At 42.1% G+C, this 14,448-nt stretch overlaps 1 protein-coding gene across 1 annotated transcript in view; it reads left to right on the top strand.

Annotated features, from left to right (window-relative positions):
• The first annotated feature begins 682 nt into the window (after window positions 1–682).
• Window positions 683–14,448, top strand: part of her6 (hairy-related 6) — a 65,889-nt gene continuing 52,123 nt past the window's right edge. The window contains exon 1 of the mRNA XM_046392313.1: window positions 683–1,001. The gene's annotated coding sequence lies outside the window, so the exon portion shown is untranslated. The remainder of the gene's footprint in view (window positions 1,002–14,448) is intronic.

Raw genomic sequence — 14,448 nt, 5'->3', positions numbered from 1 at the left:
TCTATGCAGAGTTGTGGTGTACCACAATTGTAAACATTCAACATAAACTATATTCATCATGTTTATGTTACCCATATTAGCACCTCTAAATTTAATTAATTAAAATGTCCTCATGAAAACTCAAGAAACTTGTCAGAAGAGCAGAATTTTTTTTTTGTGTGTGTGCACTGTACATGCCCTTTAAACACGAGGCCATGACTGCAACATTCGCCTACAAGTATTGGTATGACCTGGTATGCCATTTCATGGCATACCAGGTCAAGCTGTTGAGACTTTTCACATAAAAGCTCAGGTACCGGAGGGAAAGTGAAGGGCTTGCCACACTCGTTAGGCTTTATTCTGTGGGCACACTGGATAAAGGTTCATGGTATTCTATCGAATAGTTGTTGAGCTTTTTCAGTCTGGACCAAAACGCCATTCCTATTGAGCCATATTCTGCTAAAAATGAATGGCAGTGTGTTTTCATTAAACTTAGTACCGGTAAATTGGTTAGACTACAGTTTTCTAATATAGCTGTAGACAGGACATATTTTTATGGTTGCAAAAGAATAACAAGGCTAAACACAAATAGAGTGAAACCTGCAAGCTAGCAAGACAACTCAAACTGTATGCTATAATCTCACATGACATACTCTTCTGGCTGGAGCATATATCAAACACACCCTTTGTTTTGAGGAGGGCTATTTAAACTGATGCCCTGCCCTGTATGCTGTGCTGATACTATACACAGCTCTAGCTCTTGTACTTTGTTTTGTACATTTGTAGTTTCTGACACTTGCTGGTTTGCACTTTTGAGAAATACCACACACTAAACCAATGCTCTTCCTTTGGGATGTGTGTGTGTTGTTTTTCAGCAACGCTGTTTGCTAACTGTTGGTCATGTTAGGTGTAGGCCTCAAACACACACACTCAAACCCTGAAGGTTGAAGAGTTCAGGACCACAGAGACTATCCGAAAAGATTCACAGAGAGGCCGGACGTCACTGCTTCATTTCATCAAAGGCAAGTACTTGTTTTTGCTAACATGCTGATCCTGAGCTGATGTCCATGCTTAGTCTGTTTGTGTTCTTCTGTCAGAAAGCTATAAACAAGGCCCCCCTTGCTGGTTGATTTGCTGTGTGGTTGTTGCTGCATTGCTATTGTTTGTTGTTCCAACAGTTTCTTGAAGTGGCTGAACTTTGTTTTCATTCGGTGTTTGCTTGGCATGGGTATTGTGATGTTTCAATACTGCTACATGGTGTTTGAAATTTGAATATGAGTCTTGGAGGCCTTGAATTGAGGCCTGAACTAGTTTGGTACATATTTTCCCTAAATTGTTTGCATGAGTGTTTTCATAGCTTCTGTCACTCAAAAGATGTGTTTGTTTTTCTTATCACACTTTACATTCAGGTATGAATATGTTTTAGCTTGAATGCTGTGGACTCGAGTGAACTTGCTTTACTGTTCCAATTAATATGATTGCATAGAAATTGAGCATTACAGAGTGGGTTACACTCACTTTATGCCAGATGTCTTTTATGTGCTCATGAACCCTAAGTTCAAAATATGAATCTCATGTGTGAGTAAGTAGTTGCCTGCTGCTTTGACATTTTGATGAGCTGTAACTTGCTGCTGTTTATGAGGTGGTTTGTTTGTTTGGTTCAGATGTATCCAAATCGTGACTAACTAGTAACTGACAATTTCATTTTTGTATTTTAAAAAAGTCCATAACCTGGTAGTGCACACCTCGAACTAAAGAAGGCAAAGATGGATGATTTACTATTGCATAAATTTAAGAGCTGTTGTTTTCAAACTTAAAGACTTTTCTCTCAAGATTCAAGGATTCAAGGATTCAAGGAGCTTTATTGTCATTTCACACATGTAGAACATGAGTGGAATGAAATTAGTTTCCCCGGTCCCGGTATAAGCCCAATTACCTAACAAAATAAATATAAACAATGCTATATAATATAAAAAAGCAATAGAAGATATAAACATCAGTATAAAAAAGTAGTGCAAATGACTGACAGAGTAGTGCAAATGACAGTAGTGGGATGAGTAGTTCGAGAGTTCTGTGCAAATGGCTGCATTGTGCAAGCCAAAGTCTTGCTGAACATGTATTGCAAACGTTGTCTTCCTCTTACAATGAATAGAACGTCTTTATTTTCTTTGTACAAAGTACAACAACATTGAAAAATGTTTGCTTCTCTAGGCTACACTGAATGGTTCTTCCGCCCTTCCTCCTTTTCTTCTTCCTTTTTCTTTATCTGACAGATGTTGCAAACCAACTTAAAGGTGCATACCAGCACCAGCTTTATCGGAGTGCTTAGATTTTGTTTTTTGTGTTAGTTTTCTTTTACTCAAGCTGAGTGCCATATTGTTTGTAGGTGTCCTCTCCACCAGTGTCCTCAGCACACTTTCCTCAGTTTTGCTTACTTTATGTTGGACTTTTTAATGACTGATTTAGTTGTGATAAAGAACCAGATTTGTCATGAACAAGTCTGCCTCACCATCAGTTTTTCTTATTAGTCTGTGGCCCATTTGCCCTTAATGCCCTCAGCACACGTGGAAACACGACCTGAAGCAATTGCATGATTTGCCAATTAACGAAATATCAAATCTACCTACAGGTACAAATAAAGGAACCTGAACCTGATTTATTGGCAAAAGTTTTGAGTCATTACTGGCTTCAGCTTCTCAAATGTGAGGATATTCTGCTTTTCTGGACTTTGGGCGTGTCACCTTGATATCTAGAAAAGACTGTACATTTGCTACAAATTGGTTTGACAGTCCAAAAAGCCTTGCCAGATTAAGTGATTACAGTTTACAATGAGTGTTGTAATGATGCTGGCACCTAAACATGATGGAAGGAGAGGTGGAGGAGAGCATCCTTCTGTCTGTATGTCTCCCTCCATCTTGGGCCAATAAGGTTCTTTTATTTGTCTGTTTCTGCCAACCTCTCAACTCCCTGATTTCTCAATATTTTTCAGCAAATCTTGGTGGGCGGATTTTAAAGTAAAAAACAAGAAATCGCCACATTGTGCTATGCTCTGACGCATCCCCAGGCGAGGGACCCTACAGGGGAGCCTGGCTGCTCCACGCTATTTACTGACTGTGGGGGACTATGATATTTCAAACAATATAAAATGGCTCTTTTGATCATTACAAAAAATAACAACAGATAAGATATTTTTCTAATAAACAATACTTTGTGAAAGTTCTGAACAGCAGAACAATGTTGCTCGTTTGCTTTTCTGTATTTCTTTCACGATTAAAACGAATAGAAATGGAAACACAGTTTAAAAAGGTGTGCATGAATTTTCTGGATCAAACCACAAGAAACTAACCATAACAACAATGTCATTGCTTTTGTTTGTCAATGCGAGAGAGGAAGGGAAGAAGAGCGTGTTTGGCCTGTTTGGCTATTTGGTCTCTTCACATGCCTCTTGCCCTTTCTCCAGCATACGGCTTGTTCTGCTTTGCCATTGTCCACACTGTGTGTTTGTCTGTGTGTATCTGTCTGTCAGCTTGTCTCCCTGTTAATGTGTCTGCTTTATATGTTATTGTGCATATGTAAAGTGTGTGCATGTCAGTGACTGTCGAGCCTGAGCGTCAGACAGTGGGCTAATAAGGACTAATTCAGGGGGTCTGTCCTAAAGGGGGGTGGGTGTGTGTGGTGGTGCGGGGTGCGAGTTGTCAGTGGGGCAATGAGCCAGGTTCCCAGGACACCCTCTGCAGACCACTTGAGACGAAGAGAGTGAGAGAGAGGGAGGGAAGAAGGGAGAGACGTTTCCCAAAACAAAGCACAAAAAAACATGAGGCCACAAGTCAGTGAGGGAGGCATTCAGATCCCACACAGGTAGCCAGACCAGAGAGAAGCAAAATTGTCCTTTGTGACACAACAGCCATTCAGCAGCAACAGGATGCTGTCTGCGGGATGTCCCAGACCCCTCGGCGCTGTATTGTACTGTGTGTGTTTCTGTGCGTGTGTGTGCATGTCTGGCCAAGTGTTGACTTTGGTGAAAGATTGACGAAGTAGTTCTTGGCTCTCTTATCTGTCAAATGTATGACGGTGATTGAATGCTTCATAGACAAACTCAATTAGCCAGCAAGGACATTTGAAGGAGGTGTCTTGTGTGACAATAGGACTCCTATTTTGACATATGGCAGTGCTGAATGTATGGCAAACATATCCCTTTGTTGGTTTTGAGACAGTGGCAGGACAAGTTTAGAGACATGAGACAGACATGGTGGTGGAGAGAAAACCAGGATTGGAAGGCAGAATAGGAAATGAAGCGAGAGTAAGAGAGACAGCCAAAGAGACAGATGGATAATGAATACAAAAGTTTCAACTCGGAGCCATGAACTTGGACAAGTTGCTCTCTATATGACGTCATCTAACATTAAAGGCTGCACTGAATTCTCCTATGATTATCTACTGATGACAGTTTGGATATTTTTGCCAATGAGACCTTTAAAATTCACTCAAGACAATGGAGACGAATAGAATTCAATAAATGGAACTGAATTCAATTTTAAAAAAAGAAAATCAACTGATGTCGATATGTGGGTAATTTTTTACTTATTTTATGCATCGTGGCTACAAGTGTGCGACTATTTGTCTCCGCACTAGTATTTTAACCCTGGTCGGCACCTTTTCAGTATTTGTGTGTGTTCCTTCACACTCTTAATCCACAGATCAGATACTAAAGAGTGCCCTTTGCTCATCTGTTGAAATGTCAACAGGTTTGACAAGGCGTCTGTACAGGGCGTCCTGGCAATTAGAACAGGTTGTACTGTGAAAAGTTTTCATTCTTTTCTACCTCTTGTAAAAGAAACAGACAAATGGAAAAAAAAAACTACTGCTCTGTACTACTTTTTGTATTGATGTTTTTTGTGATAGTGAGATGCAAAAAATATTCGATCAGTAACAAGTAGATTTTTAGGAGCCTGGCGGCGTGATTGTACTTCATGACACTTAATTGATGTATTTTTTTCATATTCTCTGCAGGTTAAGACTCTTACAAAGCATTTGATGATCTTATTGAATATAATGTGCTGTTGTGGATTTATTTAGCTGGCAATATGAGGTGGTTCACATTATCTCCATTTTAACCGGCTGGAAGATTAAATGCTTTATTTATATTTACATTTAGTCTCATTTGCCGACTTCCTTCCTCACTCTGACTCTCTCCATATAGACATAGCAGCAGGCTACTAAATGAAATGCACATGTACCTTCCTCTGGGTTTGAACATTGCTGAACATTTGAACAAAAGCATTTTATTCCAGATATGTGACATATCTTTAGGTAAAAACTTAAATGCAGGACTCTTGCTTGGATATTTGAATGAGATGTAAATGCACAATTACTATCTGATGTTGAGACTTCTAGGCCTGCAGTACTTCTTCCCCCACTCTCTCTCTGTTAAAGAAATTTAAAGCTAGCAGCTTCATATAAACTATCATCTCACTGACTTATACTGGATACAACCTCTGTACTGAGAGGCTTTACAGAAAATCTTTAACCCTATTATCCTAAGGTTAGTGCAATCATGCAAGCATATAACTAAAATACACATAAAACAAATGCACACACATCTTTTTCTTTATATTTTCCCATGTTCCTACACATGTGTGGGTGTTCACTGAATGCTCCGACATGTTTCCCCGTGCACATGTTCCCATGCATTGAGGTGATATACAGTGTGTGTGTGTGCGTATGTGTGGTTGCAGCTGGTGATTTCCCGAGGTCACGTTTAACCCTGTGCTGTGGTCATCTCTCTTTCTCATCGGTTCTCTGCAACTCCCTTGAAAGCGCTGATGAATAGTGCTGGCTGTTTGTGGTGGCGCAGCCTGAGTCATACATAAGATGTTCCTCTCATCCCCGGGCCATGCCTTCATGAGGCATAATTCACCCCGCACCACCCTTACATTACAGATACACAGAGTTTCCTGCTTCATATTTTAGAGTTCAGGTGCTGAAAGCAGCTACATGGTGGGAGGTGAGCTAACATGTCCTACACAAAAGAATGAATTTATGTCAGCTAAAATCAGTACAAGGGGAGGCTGATGAAGGGGGAGGTGTTTGTGCGCTCTTGTGTGTGTGTGTGTATGTGTGTGTTCATCCCCATGACAACAAAGATGAAAACACGCACTTCCTTACACAGTGAGACCACATAAAGGGGCCACTGGGCCGAGGCCTGCGCAACAATACCTTTAATGTCATAGCTCAGTGACTGCTCTTTGTGAGTGGGACGGCGCGCTGCGACCCGCACAAAAACTCAAAGGCAAAATGGATTAGAATATGAGAGAAAAGATGACTGAATCAAACCCAGTGGATTGGAGGAGATTAGCTGAAGGGATTATGGGAGAAATGACACTCTAATTACTTTCTGTTGGGGTAGGGGATGAGTTTGGGTTTTTAGGATTTTATTTGAGGGAGGTGCGCAGTCAGTGGACTTTCTGTGTATGACTTCTGATACAATTTCTTGTCATGATTTGAATTTTAATTTACTGTAGTGCAGACTGTACAGAATCACTTCATCTTGAACTTCATCAGAGAATTTCCATTTAGGAAACTGCCCAGCAAACAGAAGGAGGAAGATCAGCTGATTTTCTCCACTATTTTAAAATTTGATCAGAATTATTTTTCAACATCCAGTCCAAATCCAGTCATTTGTGTGGATTTGCTGCTTAGGTTTAAGTCATTGTTAAAAGAATGTCTTTTGATTTTTGCATAGTAAAACCATCAGCACGAAGATGTCATGGGAATATTTTCTGACACTGAAAGACCAGATGGTTAATTAACTGCCCACATAATTGAATTATTACACCGTAATGAAAAAGATTTGGTGTTCAGAATATTTTAAAAGCAATTTAGGTTTTTCATTCACATACCCAAGACTGAGTCAACACTTTGCATATTTTGAATAATATCCCCTGCTTGAAAAGAAACACCCACCATCATATATTTATATATTTTAAGACACTTTAAAAACTATTTGTTCAACAATTCAATAGCCTCTTAAAACCAAGTCAAAACATTGTAAAGCTTGGACGTACAGCTGATACTAATACCTGATCTGTATCTTCTGCAGCATTCCAGTCTTTTCTTTTGCATTTGTGAGGAATCCGAACTCAAGTCAAACACTTTAAGAAAAACAACAGCAAGCCACTCAGAGCGGCCACTTCCACTCCTGTTGACCGAATGCTTCTCTCTTGCTGTTAATTATTTGACCAAACTGGAGTCGAGGAGCTTAGAGAATGTCTTGTCTTGAGTTTGCTCTGCTCTCCAGGTCTCCAATTAGCCTAAAAAGACCCCAGGAAGGGCAGCAGAGACAAAGGAGGAGAAAAGGGAGCGGGAGGCCAAAAGAAAAACAAAACACAACAATCAACAAGACCTCCTGGCGTCCTTGTCAGGGGAGGACATGCACACACACACACACACACACACACACACACACACACACACACACACACACACACACACCTCCTCCCATCCCTTACAAATGCTGTGGTGTTTTCGGAGCTCAGGCGGTCACTGTGGAAACCTGGAGCTTCTTTCGTTAATTTCATTTGTTCAATTCCCTTCCTCCCTCCCCGTGTATTTTGCTCATTGCACGCACGCACACACACACCGAAACCCCCTCCTCCCGTCCGTCCATTCACGCCCTCCCTTCTTCCTGGACTAAAACAAAGCACCGGGCTGAAAAGGCTCTGAGGTAGGTAAATGTATTCAGTGACACCGGCCGGATGATTCCCTTCTGCGCCAGCCCTGTAGCATTTGTTTCAGGCCTTGTCTGAGGGCAGGGACAGCGTGTTGGGCCCTTTGTCCCACGCGCCCTCTGCACAGCCCTGCAGTTAATGGTGGCCTTGTCCCAGGCTGCTGGACCAGAAACCTGCAGCCCCACGGGACGGGTAAACATGGGGACACGGGAAGTGGGAGAAACATGGGAAGGAGGGCGAGAGCGTGGTTGGTTTCCATGAGTTCAAGTCTGGTCTCCAGAATGCTCTAAAAGCAAAGAGGAAGACTTTGCTGAAAGCTGTAATGGATCAAATATTCATGCATGTGAATGTGAAACATTTACAGAAGCACACAATCCCTTCGCGCAGCATCAACTTCTTTTGCATAAATACTGTCTCATCTTTACCTTTTCTTTCGGCATGTTGTTTCTTCCTCCTCTCCTCTCTTGACAGACACGACCCCCCCCCCCAGCTTCCCTATTCTTTCACCCATTGCGAATGTCAAACCATCCAGCCAGGTGCTCGTGGAGAGGCTGAACTTGATCACTGGGGGGTGGGGGGGTGGGGGGGTTGGGCACAGACGTCCTGCTGCTGTCTGTCTGAAGTGGGCCTCCAGCATTTAGCAGTGAGGGTCCCCACTCTTTCACTACCGGCTTCTTGAGAGAGCATCTTCAGTCCCACTCTCACTGGGAGAGGAGTGGGCTGAGAACCACACCACACTTGACTCTGGTAATCTCCTGAACGGCGAGAGAGCTGGGACCTCTGATGACCTAACTTTAAGAGCATAACTGTGGTGATTTTCACTCAACGGTTGTTGTTTTTTTTTTATTGCATGTTTTAATCTTTTGCCTGAAACTTCAATATTCATGACTGGATAGGAAAGGCAACCAGTGTTAGATACATGATCACTAGTTGACAAAAACTTTGCTGAGCCACATCTTTGAAAGTCTGCGTCTGGTGCTGCCTGAGCTGAAAACTTGATATTACACCCCCCCCCCCCCCCCAAAAAAAAGGATACATTTTGTAATTTGGCTAGTTCACATTTCTCAATCATGAAGTTGAGGTTGCAGGTTGCAACATCAGCTAGTGTGTTGAGAGTTTCACATTGAGCATAGTTGTTTATATGAAGTCGACAGTCAACTTGTTTTATAATCTCATTTATGATAAATAACTTTGTTCTGTTTTGTGCCATTGAATTGAAAAGCGCCAGTGCATTGCTGCTGCTGTTGTTGTTGAATAACTTGGCCATTATACCTCCGCTTTGACTGATTGCCTAATTTTGTGACTGCTGACCTCTTGTCACTTGTCGGTTTCGGAAAACTCTTTGGATGACTTATTGTTTTGACACAAAGCGACTAATAAAGCTTTGATGAAGCTATTTCTTTGAAAACATCTCTCATAATTCGTGCTGAGTTTTTCATATGAATTCACTCCTGCAATGAAATGTCCATCTGCTATGCCAGGAATCCCAGGATTCCCACCATAGTATTTGTATCTTTGTGTGTGAGTGTGTGTGTATTCATAAGACCCAAAACTCAAATCCACTCTGCTCCCTCTCTCTCAGTGTTCGGCAACAAAATCAGCTCTTGTATTGGGGGCCACCACTACAAACTGTGTATGAGGGGATTAGGGGCTCCTTGACCGCTCCTTCAAACATACACCCAGCATGGCCGCCTCGATTATGACCATTAGATACTCTGAAAATGAGACTGAGATGAAAGGAGGGAACATTGAGGGCTTTTCCCAGGGCCGAGTTTGACCACACGTCCGGCAAAAATGAATCTATAATCCAAAACCCTACAAAGGCCAGAGTGGAAGCTGTCCTAGAGTGTTGTGCTAGCTTGCTGAGAGAGGCTTTATTTTTCTATTGCCTTCATTGGGCATGGGAGTGCTATAATAATGATTAGAGACTTTAAAGGCTAGATTAAAGTGAGGACAAGGGCAGCTTAGTCTGGGAAGTAATTTTAGGGAAGTTGAGCAGGATTCTTTAATGGGGGAAAATTCCTGTGAACAACATTGAAAAGGACAAAGGACTCCATCCAGCTGAAGACGGGCTTGTCCTCAGATCAAGCTGGCACTTTGAACAAGAAAACTCAGATATAACCATGCATTTTGCCCGCACATGCACACACAAGCCCCCACGAGACACTACCCTCTCATATTAAAACACACACACACACTATTATCAGGGAGCAGCTCATCTGCAGCCGTGTGTTCAGTTTAGCTGCAGGCAGTGCAAGGTGATCCCGTATTATCTGTGCTGCCTTTACTCGGCAGGTGAAAGTGCTGTGGGGCAGAGGGGCTTAGTGTAGCTGCTGTCTATTCACCAGCCGAGGAGGTGCAGGTAGCAGCTGAGAGGCGGAGAGACCCACTGCATCACAAATGAGCGACGCTACAGAGGCAGCACATGCAGGCCAAGGTGTGTCAGCGCCGCAGGCCGGCAGCTCCCTGAAGGGTGCAGTGATTGGGTCACAAGGGCTTTAGAGAAGAAAGCTGTTGTCTTTGAAAGTTTTGTTACAGCCCACTGGTTTGTCTTTGTGCAGTATGCCAAATTTGAATGTATCCCAGCGATTTTGTAATGCAGCTTTTGTGGAGATTGTTTCTATTCACTTATGAGCTGATGTTCAACTTAATGTCACCTAATTTTCCTGTTTTTACTTGAGTGAAGTTTACACTTCATCCTTTCAGTGCCAGGCTGATGACCTCGACCTGACTGATTTATGACTGAATCATCTTCATCATCATGTAATTGAATTTGTTATCAACCTTTCAATAAGTACAGTTTAATTTTTGGACTCAGTCTGGTTCCAGATCGTCTACTAAACTGCATAGATGGCTATGGATTATAAGTCTTATATTAGATCATTGTCTGGACTGGATGGCATTGCTTTATGATTTCTCCCTCATCACCTGTTCATGCCATACAGCAGTGAGATACCCTGCAAAATGCTGGGATGACTGCACTGATGTATTGATATGAAAACAGGGTTTTGTGTGTTTTGCTTAAGGACACTTGGGCAGACTGCTTTTAACGGCCAGCCCACTCTACCAGATAGAACTGGGCTGCAAAGGAGAAAACTCTCAACTTTTGGTTTAGTCCTTGTTTTGAACCCTGTTGAATGATAACAAGCTTTGGGTGGAGACTGAAAAGAATAAAGTTGTGGCTAAAATTGAGATTTCTCTGAAACACGTCATCGATCTGCTGCTCTTTGACACTAAGTGGAGTCAGTTGAGGTGATTTGAGAACTCGTATTTCACAATGAAATGGGACAAAAATATTGATGTAACCTATAAAACTGTAAAAGCCCCGTACACTCAAACACAAATCAAATGCACATTTTACTTGTATATTTTACTGCCAAGTCTCTCCCACCCCACCCGCAGCCCAGGATTCCCCTTGAATATCCTCTAATTCCCAAATGGAGCTGATAACAAAGCCTTACGGGATGCCAACAAAGCCCCAAGAGATCCTGAAATATCCCACCACCAGCTCCCTCTCCCCTTCAGGCAAGAATAACTCCCCTTCCTGCCAGAATTCCTTGTCTGTTCATCTGAGGCCAGACAATGTGTGTTACGGAGAATGTGAAATCCTGTGCCGATGGGCCCTCAGGGACATGTGCTCATCACATAGGCTTGGGATAAAGCGGATAGCCGCTGGGAGAGGGGAAGGTTACTCAAGCGTGGAGAGGAGAGAAGGGACAGGCCATCCAGGGAGTCAGTGTTAGGGAAAATAAGACCTGGGTTCAGTTCCTCCTGCACGTGGCTCCCACACCTCCAGGCTCAGGAGTGTTTTTCCTCTGTTTACTGACTGCATCGGCGCCACTTTCACCAGGATCTGGGGTCAATTTTCTGCTAATTTAGTCAATTCTATAAGTGGATTTTGGTCAAAGTAGAACACAAAAAGGGGAAACATTTTTTTAATGTTAATGTCTGTGAATATGTCAAATCCTTATGCATGTCATTGATTTTTGATTGGTTTATTTATTTACCATTTAAACACGATATTATATTAACCTGCTGATTAATTCGTTGATTTGTTAATTTGTGTTTTTCTCCCAATCTTAATACTTTACAGAGAGCCAGTAAAACTGTGTAATTAATTAGAAAATGGCTGAGTCTAGTCCTAATGTCTCTTGACACGAGTTTGGAACATATCTGTACATACCTTATCTTTTTATCTTATGTTGTTGTTTGTTTTCCGCAACATCTGGTCCTATTTTGTACAGATTGTAAACTCAACCGTGACTGCAGCATCTTCAGTTTTTACTACTTGTCTTCACCCAGAAATATGCCAAACGTAGCGAAATAATGAGAAATCACTTTTCATAATCATAATCACTTTTATGCTTATTAGAAGAAATTGATCGTGACATGTCCTTCACACATATCTAAACTATTTATTGGTATAAAAAAATGATGAAACTTCACAGATTCACCAAGCAGCAATGACTTTATTGCAGTGGCAGATTTCGGTTCACATTTCTTATAAACACTGAATTAAAACATTAGATAAGTTGAGTCTTGTGGCGCTTTTTAAGATGCACTATAAGGTCCACATTTATTATCTGGATTTTCATTGTGTTCCTGTTTTTATTTTTTTATTTGAGTCTTTGGGTTTTTAATTGTTCTTAAACTTTTGAATCTTGCCTCTCCCTCTGTGTGTGTGTTCCTCTGTGTGTCTTTATTTTCACATTTGTCTTGCACATGTGTCTTTGTCCTGTGTATGTGTAATATTTGTCTGTCTTTGTGAAGCAAAACCTCTCTGCTTGCTATATAAATGGAATATACACTTGAAGCTAGCTGAAATTTGTGGTGAACTCTGAAATGTTAACAGGTTGATTTTAAGATGGGATGTGGGACTTCCTCTCACTTATTAATACAAATTTATTTCTCAACTGTGTTTCTTCTTCTTAATCTTATGGAGTGTAATATAGTGGCTCAAAAAGCCATCCTGCCACGAGATGCTGTAGTGTGCCGGTAGGTGCAGTTCAAAGCTTCACCACTAGAGGGAAGTGTTGGTTCTGAAAGTCGACTGAAACGCTGCATGAAGGGAGGCAGTAGAGCAGCGTGGAGCCGTCAGCAGGTAGCCAACATTATGAGGAGTCTGTGCATTAATGTAAAGAATAAAAAGAAAGAAACAAACATTGAAACTAAACAGTCCCACCTGGTGAGCGTGATAGTTGAGTAATTAATTCTGCTCAAAATAAAAGCATTTTGTACACTTGTAAAGTGTTGTCTTAAAACCCATACTCATATTAAATGAACTTTTTTGTTGTTATTGTTTAAATTTGCTGTATTCTTGTCCTATGAGCTCACATAATTGTCAAACTAGCTTATCTTGTGTGTTTTTTTTAACACATTAGTCAACCTGCTTGTGATTTTTATGTGCAAAATCCTGTTTGAACACCCTTTCAGCTATTTGTTAATACTGTTGCTGACATCACCTACATGTTTCTACCCTCCAACTGTTCATTAGCTATGTATACTATTGAAGTGTAGTGTGAGCGTACCATGAAGCCAAAGCACCTTTTGCTGTCAATTCACGGTTGTGGACCATCATCAAAGTGTGCTTCTCCCCTTGATGGAGGCATCCACAGTTGACTACACCCTTCAGAAGTTGGGAGGCCTGTGTTTGCTCCAGGGATTACATTAACACACCAGAAGCCTGTCAGAGAGACACCCTGCATCACCACCCAAGGTAAAGCCTCCTCTGCTGGTGGGTGCAGTGGACGTCTCAGGAAAGGTGCTGGGACTCCATGGTGTGCTCCTCTTTTCTGTGGTGTTCGTCCCTCTGGGGAGCGTGTTGACTCAGATGGGACGAGTAAACAGAACCGGGGTGAGGCCATGTGGCCGCTCCATTCTCATGGAGCCCCGGCCCAGTAGATTAGGCAAATGCTGGCCCGTGATGGGGGAGTTGCAGTGTGGCCTTCCCTGACAGGAGGTGATGGATTAGGGCTTTGTCAGGGCCCATGTCGGCCTGAGGGACCCAGCGATGAAGGAAGGAAGGAGGGAGGCAGAGGGGAGATCAGGTCCTCGGGGCAGTCCAATCCCAGGATCAGCAACATGTTGACAAGGGATTATCCCGTTTGGTGTGTTGCTTCAGGAGTTGTGGTCTCATAGACAGCCTGGGAGAAAAATAGTAAATGTACAAACACTGGTGGATAATGTGACGTGTATAAAGACCTTAAAATGATGGCTGATGATCTGGTGGCACAGATGGTTGTTGTTACAAGTGAAATAATATTTGGACATCATGCCACTTTGGACGTGATATGTGTGCTACAAGGATTCGTGCATGAACGTGTGCCATCAGGACAGAAGAAATTAAAAATCAACCGATATTTTTCCATATTATAGATGGATAGAAAATCTGTAAAATCATCTGCTCTACTGACAACCTTTACCATTTTGGTTTTATCGGCACGGGTTTGAGGGCTGCTGATTTAACAAGAGCCGTAAATCCCAACACATGAACAGAGATTGAGTTACAGTAAGCGCTGGCGGCGATAGCGTGATATCTCAGCCACATTTGCCTCCTTCGTTGAAATGTGAAAACCAGATTGTGTCTTTTTATGGGTTCCCTTTGAAATCCGGCACACTTGACCCTCCCTCGGTTGTGATTTTACTGCCTGCTTTGGTTTATTTCTGGAAACCTCCTACGCTCCTCGGCTTGTTTAAGATGCTTGCTCAAGTGTGCCTTCTGTTTACTTTGCCAGTTGGGACA

The sequence above is a fragment of the Scatophagus argus genome, chromosome 6 (genome assembly GCF_020382885.2).
Source record: "Scatophagus argus isolate fScaArg1 chromosome 6, fScaArg1.pri, whole genome shotgun sequence".
Lineage (NCBI taxonomy): Eukaryota > Metazoa > Chordata > Actinopteri > Scatophagidae > Scatophagus > Scatophagus argus.
Note: the sequence above shows the minus strand (reverse complement) of the source record. Positions and strands in the feature narration are given on the sequence as shown.